Raw genomic sequence first — 7,554 nt, 5'->3', positions numbered from 1 at the left:
GTGAAAAGTGTGTGGGCGTTCTTTGAAAATGTAAGGGAGATGCATATCTGGTTTCTGGGTTGCATATCTGGGTTTGGAGCCCACTTTAAATGTAATCGCTGATGGCCATAAACATCGCGAAAATTCCCACGCTTACCTGACCGTCAAACTGTCGCCTCCAATCTACCTGTCAAATGTCCTGACGGTAAATAAATTGGTTAAACACAAGCATTTTATGGTATTTTGAAATGACTTCACTTATTTTAATATTATGTGCTTCTAAATGCATCTAAAGAGAACCTATCAAAGCTGGGGACAGCGTGCGACAGCGCCTGCAATAAGCAACGATGCCTGGCGACAAGCCAGCTGTCGCCGAGAGATTTCAAACCGTTTGATTTCTCGGCGATGCGCTGAGATCCACTACCATCCACTACGATCTTTGGAAGACTCCTCATGATCATGCCCGCGACACTCCGGCGAACTGTCGGCGACAGCCTAGTCGCCGGCAGTCGCCTTAAAATCGCCCAAGTGGGACAGACCCTTAAGGAGACTTGGCGAGTTGCTGCAGTGCCCCAGTGGATGGTTCAAGCTGCTGCTCCTGTGCGTTACCGGTGGGTGAGTGAACGGGTGTGTACAGAGTGGCTCTCGAGTACTATCTTCAGATGGATCCCTATCCGATACGGCACCTATCCATGTTCTGCAGAGATGCTGCCTGACCCACTGGGTTTTTCCAGCACCTTGTGCCTTTGTGTTGTAAACCAGCATCTGCAGTTCCTTGTGTCTATATCTCCTGCATAGCGTTGAGCTTCTTGAGTGTTAAAGCTGCTCTTATCCAGGCAAGTGGACAGAATCCAATCACCCTCCTGACCTTAGACTTGGGGAATTAGGAGGGGTGAAAGCTTTTTTTCCAGGCCGTATCTCTAAACTAAACTAAACTAAAGTTAGCTGTGCCATCCTGACTTCTTAGTGTTGCAAGTGTGCAGAATTATGGGAACGGCTTCTGGTGAAGACAGAGACACAAGAGACTGCAGGTGCATGGATCTGAAAGTAAAAAGCAAACTGCTGGAGGAACTCAGCAGGTCAGGCAGCATCTGTGCCTGAAGGATTGGTCGATGTTTTGGGTTGAGACCCTAAATCAAGCCTGAGAATGTAGATGGAAGAAAGACAGTATTAAAAAAATGAGAGAGAGGTAGGACAGGGGCTGGGTGGGTGATGTGTGAGACCAGGTGAGATGGCAGCAGATGGAGCCAGGTGAGAGTGGGGCAGGGGGAAGGGTGAAGTTTCAGTACAGAGGCTTGAAGGTGGTGGGTGGAAGGTGAGGTGAGGGATGATGAGCAGATGGAGCCTTGTTGGGGGAGGGGGAGGTGGGGAGCGTGGAGACAGAGATTGGAAGGCAGCCATCTGTCCTCCACATTACCCTTCCTGATAGGGATAGGATAGGAATACTTTATTGTCACATGTGACTAGGCACAGTGTTTACATGCACAATGTACACAAATAGCAGCCGTCTACAGCGCTGACAAAGTTACAAAGCAGGCCGGCTCCCCCTTGTGTTCCCCCCCAGCAGTTCCCCCACGCCGGGTCCCCATTGTCCTTTGTCCCCCCACCACCTCCCCGCTCACAGTGGTTCCCCCCACGCTGGGTCCTCCATTGTCCTTTGTCGTCGTCCCCCTATTGTCCATTGTCCCCCCACCACCTCCCCGCTCACAGTGGTCCCCCCACGCCAGGTCCTCCATTGTTCTTCCCCTCCCCCTTCACGGTGGTCCTCCACGCTCTCATCGACTGTTGACCGCGGTTGACCTGCGAGGCATCGCCGCAGCGGCGACTCAGTCTTGATCCAAAACTTTGGTCATCCCTTTGCCTCCACAGATGCAGCCTGACCCACTGACTTCCTCCTGCAGTTTCTTTTTGCTGTACGTCCCACATAGATCATAAGATCACAAGTGATAGGAGTAGAATAAGGCCATTTGGCCCTTCAAGTCTACTCCCCCATTGAATCATGGCTGAGTTACCTCTCCGTCCTAACCCCATTCTCCTGCCTTCTCCCCATAACCTCTGACACCTGTACTAATCTACTAAAGAGATGACTATTAATTGACAACAGGCCTCTTGCTGTACAACAAATAAGGCCAATAAAGTGTCAAGTTAATATCTGATGACTAATTGGCGAGGAGGTTGTAATCTGTGGTAATTATCCTCATTTCCTTTGACACGATGAGGGAGCAGAATGATTGGTGGGGGTGGTGGGAGGGAGAGGTGGAGAATCAGTTGATCACTTCCTGCAACAGCCTGATTTTTAATAACAATGTTATCGTTTAACTCAAAGCAAATAATGGCAGAGAAATCATCTATTTTATCAATTGCACTGAGTCAACATACTAAAGATAAGGAGTGAACATTTCTAACCCTTTCACTGCGGTCATAAGAGCACTGGTAGTGGTGCCTGTAGGTGGCTTGGTGTTGCTGCTTTTGCAGAAAAATGAACAGAGTTATCAACAGACAATTCTTTATTCATGTCCATCTAGGTTTAGGTCTATTATTGCCATGTGTGCCTAAATACAGTGCAAAGCTTTGTTTTGCATGCTATCCAATCAAATCAGGCCAAACACAAGTACAATAAGCAGAGCAAAGACCAAGATGTTGACCTGAGTGCAGAATGCAGCTTCCAGCACTGTGGCGTGACAGTTCAAGACAACGATGCAGCTTCCAGCACTGTGGTGTGACAGTTCAAGGGACAAAGTCCAATGTCTACAATTGGTTAGGTTGGGGAATCAGGACCTCACCTTAGCTTATGGAAGCGCTCACCACCAGACTTAGGCACAGCTGCTTCCCCTCTGTTTACAGTTCTGAAGCCGGATGACGGAGGGGAAGAATTTGTTCCTGAGCCTGATGGTGTGTGATTTAATGCTTCTGTATCTTCTGTGAGACTGGAGTAGGGAGAAGAAGGAATGACTGGGCTTGGAAAGGTGTGCTTTTCTGAAGCAGCGTGAAGTGTCGATGAAGTCAGTGGTAAACCCTTGTGTATGAATATGACAATATATCAAGAGTCATACCATGTACTACAAACAAGTTTGTAAAATACTGACTTTATAGAGGAATATAAAATCTTCAAGGTGTAGATAAGGTGGATGGTCACTGTTTTTTTACACAGAGAAGGCAGAAGAGTTGAAACAACATTTGTTTAGTTTAACTTTTACCAATAAGACCATGGGTTGCCGGACACATCAAAAATGTTCATCAGAAAATTTAGTCTTTTGGCTGCAGTGAGTTAAAATTCCTTCAGGAACTAATCCAAAACTCTATCTCAACAATCTGTCAGCAGTAATAAATTAGCCCCAAGTTGGAAAACTCTTGAGGTGTAATGAGTACTGTCCCAGAGAGAAACAGCAGGACGGTGCTCACTTTCAACACTCCCTGCTTTTATTCTGGAGATTATTTGCAACCTGAGGTTTGAAGGTGATTGAAATTGTGCTGAATCCCCTTGCCCCTGAGTTGATTCCTCGAACCTTTTGTCAGGAGGATCACTACTTGACCTACATGTTACAGTTTGCATTTTTCAGAACGCAGACAAAACTGCTTGATATTTCGGAACAAAAGTAAATCACAAAGTTCAGACATCCCCTGGGGAATGCGTCCCACAACACAGCAGCCCATCAGCCAGTGTCAGCAATAAGTCAAAGGCAGGGGGTATGGATGTAGCCCTGAGTGTGTGCACAGTGAGAAGTGCAGTGTTATCCATGCTTGTGTGAGTGCACAACAGGGAGTGGTGGATCAGGAAATTGAATGCTAACCATGAGTGTACTTTGTGCAGCAGTTGGTGGGGTATTAGCCCTGAGTGTATATGGTGGAGGGGGGGGGGGGGGGTATTAGCTGTGAGTTTGTGTGACCATCAGGGAGTGCACCATTAGCTGTGAACGTGTCTGCAGAGCAGGGATAAGGGGCTTTAGCCATGATTGTGTGTGCAGTATTAGTTGTGTGTAGCAGGGGCTGGTGAACTAGCTCTGCTTGTATCAGCAGAGCAGGAAGTGAGGATTACATTTCTGGCAGGGTAATGTCAGATCGACAATCTTACTCACCTTGCTGGGATACTCACCTGAGACCCATTTAATTATAATCATAGAACGTACAGCTTAGAAACAGATACTTCAACCCACAATATCCACACCCAAAATGATGCCAAGTTAAACGAGTCATATCCCCAGGTACCCTTCCACCCACATCCCTCCTTCTGACCCCTCTTCTCTCCTTATTTGACATCCATTTGTCTCCTTTTCACTTCTAGTCTCTGTCACTTACTTCATCCATCTGCCAATCACAACACCATTCACCTGACATTTGCCATGCTTTGTCCCAGCCCCCCTCTCTTTGCCAGCTTTCTCACCCTTACACCATCAGTCCGAAGAAGGTTCCCAACCCAAAACATAATCCATTCCCTCCACAGATGCAGCCTGGCATACTGAGTTTTTTCAGCACTGTGTTTAGCTCATGATTGCAGAATCGTCAGTTTCTTGTGTCTCAAATGCTCTATCCGCTGTTAAATGTTATGCTTGAATGGTCTGGTTTGTTCATTCCAGCTAAAAGAGCACATGATAATATTTTGAGAAAGAGCAGGACAGTTGTCTTGGCCAACACTTGTTCTTCAAACAACGTAAGAGAAACGGCCCTCTGGTCATTATCACACGGCTGCTTGTGTTCTGCAAATTGGTTGCTGTGATTCCAACACTCCATTAGTGAAGATAGACACAAAATGCTGGAGTAACTCAGCGGGACAGGCAGCATCTCTGGAGAGAAGAAATGGGTGACGTTTCGGGTTGAGACTCTTCTTCAGACTAGTTAGGGAAAAGGGAAATGAAAGATAGAGACGATAATGTAGATAGATAAAGAACAATGAATAAAAGATACGCAAAAAAGTAACAATGTTACATTTCCGGCAGGAAAATTGTTTTAGAATGTTAGTTGTTTGCTGGGTGAAAACGAGAAGCTGGTGTGACTTGGGTGGGGGAGGGAAAGAGATAGAGGGAATGCCGGGGTTACTTAAAGTTAAAGAAATCAATATTCATACCACTGGGCTGTAAGCTGCCCAAGCAAAATATTTATATTTAATTACCTTTAACCCCGGCTAATGCCACCTGTCCCGCTGAGTTACTCCAGCTTTTTGTGTCTATCTTCGGTTTGAAGCAGCATCTGCAGTTCCTTCCTACTCCATTAGATGCAAGTTCAAGTACACGTCATTAACTGTGGGATAATTTGGGATGAACTGCAAGGGTCATGAAAGGCTCCTTCATCATCATCATATCATATCATATACATACAGCCGGAAACAGGCCTTTTCGGCCCTCCAAGTCCGTGCCGCCCAGCGATCCCCGTACATTAACACTATCCTACACCCACTAGGGACAATTTTTACATTTACCCAGCCAATTAACCTACATACCTGTACGTCTTTGGAGTGTGGGAGGAAACCGAAGATCTCGGAGAAAACCTACGCAGGTCACGGGGAGAAGGTACAAACTCCTTACAGTGCAGCACCCGTAGTCAGGATCGAACCTGAGTCTCCGGCGCTGCATTTGCTGTAAAGCAGCAACTCTACCGCTGCGCTACCGCTCCTTGTGGATGCAATTCTTGATTTCTTTCAAAATAAATTATTGTAAATTGTTTTGAGGATCAAATGGCTGGCATGCCTGAAACGTGTGTGGCACGTGGGATGCATAGTGGTGCAGCGGGTAAAGCTGCTGCCTCAGTGCCAGAGACTCGGGTTCGATCCTGACCTTGGGTGCTGTCTGCATGGAATTTGCACATTCTCTCTGTGACCACGAGGGGTTTCCTCTGGGTGCTCCGGTATCCCTCCCACATCCCACAGATGTGCAGGTTTGTAGCAGTTGGCCACTGTAAATTGTTGCAGGGAGTGGATGAGAAAGTGGGATAACTTAGAACTGGTATGAATGGGTGGTCAATGGTCAGCGTGGACTCGGTGGGCCAATGGGGCTGTTTACATGTGGTATCTCTCAACAAAATTCAACAAGCTCCTCCCCACAATCCCCAACTACAAGGCTTCTGAAAATGTATTCTCAAAAAGCACATTTTGCAGGAAATCTGAAATAATGACAGAACATGCTGGAAATCTGTGGAGAGAGAAACAGGTTAATGGCACTTGATCAGAACTGAAATGTGAACTCTGTTTCTATCTCTGTGGATGTTGCCTGATCTATTCCATTTCCCTACCGACCAGCAATCCCCACACATTAATCCTATACCCACTAGGGATTTTTTTTTACAGTTACAAAGCCAATTAACCTACAAACCTGTACGTCTTTGGAGTGTGGGAGGAAACCCACGCAGGTCATGAGGAGAACGTAAAACTCCATACAGACAGCACCCGTAGTCGGGATCGAACCCGGGTCTCCGGCGCTGCATTTGCTATAAGGCAGCAACTCTACCGCTGCGCCACCATGCCTTGCGTCAGCCCCATTGGTTCCATGTACATTCAGAAGAGCCATCCTGGATTATCAACCCAGTTTGCAAGAGAGCATAAGTTCATTAGTCATTGGAGCATAATTATGTCATTCGGGCCATCGAGTCTACTCCACCATCCAATCTTTCCCTCTCAACCCCTATTCTCCTGCCTTCTCCTCTAACCTTTGAACACCCTTACTAATCAAGTACATGTCAAACTTTGCTTTAAACATACCCAATGATTTGGCCTCCGCAGCTGTCCGTGGCATTGTCCACAGATTCACCACCCTCTGGCTAAAGAAATTTCTCCTCTCCATTAGAAACAGAAAATAGGTGCAGGAGTAGGCCATTCGGCCCTTCGAGCCGGCACTGCCATTCAATATGATCATGGCTGATCATCCTAAATCAGTACCCTGTTCCTGCTTTCCCCCTATATCCTTTGATTCCGTTAGCCCTAAGAACTATATCTAACTGAATTGGCCTCCACTGCCTTCTGTGGCAGGGAATTCCACAGATTCACAACTCTCTGGGTGAAAAGGTTTTTCCTCACCTCAGTCCTAAATGGCCTACCCTTTATTTTTAAACTGTGACCCCTGGTTCTGGACTGCCCCAACATCGGGAACATTTTTCCTGCATCTAGCCTATCCAATCCCTTAAGAATTTTCTGTTTCTATAAGATCTCCTCTCATCCTTCTAAATTCCAGTGAACATAAGCCCAGTCGATCCATTCTTTAACCTGGTGAACCTACGCTGCACTCCCTCAATAGCAAGAATGTCCTTCCTCATTCTAAAGGTACATCCTTTAATTCTGAGGCTGTGTGGGCCCTCTGGTCCTTGACTCTCCCACTAGTGGAAACATCCTCTCCACATCCACTCTATCCAGTTCTTTCATAATACGGCACGTTTCTGTGAAATCCCCGCTCATCCTTCTAAACTCCAGTGAGTACAGGCCCATCAAGCGTGGAGTCACTACAGATCGTACACCTAGCTGCTCAGTCTCTGAAGGAAATATTCTCTGTAGTTCCCCCACCTCGGTAATCACATCTTCCCTATGTTCTCCTGCCAGCAGCAGCTGAATTACAGTGTTTAGCTCTGCCCTAGGCCTGAACTGCAGGCACCTCG

The sequence above is a fragment of the Rhinoraja longicauda genome, chromosome 6, assembly GCF_053455715.1.
Source record: "Rhinoraja longicauda isolate Sanriku21f chromosome 6, sRhiLon1.1, whole genome shotgun sequence".
Classification (NCBI taxonomy): domain Eukaryota; kingdom Metazoa; phylum Chordata; class Chondrichthyes; order Rajiformes; family Arhynchobatidae; genus Rhinoraja; species Rhinoraja longicauda.
Note: the sequence above shows the minus strand (reverse complement) of the source record.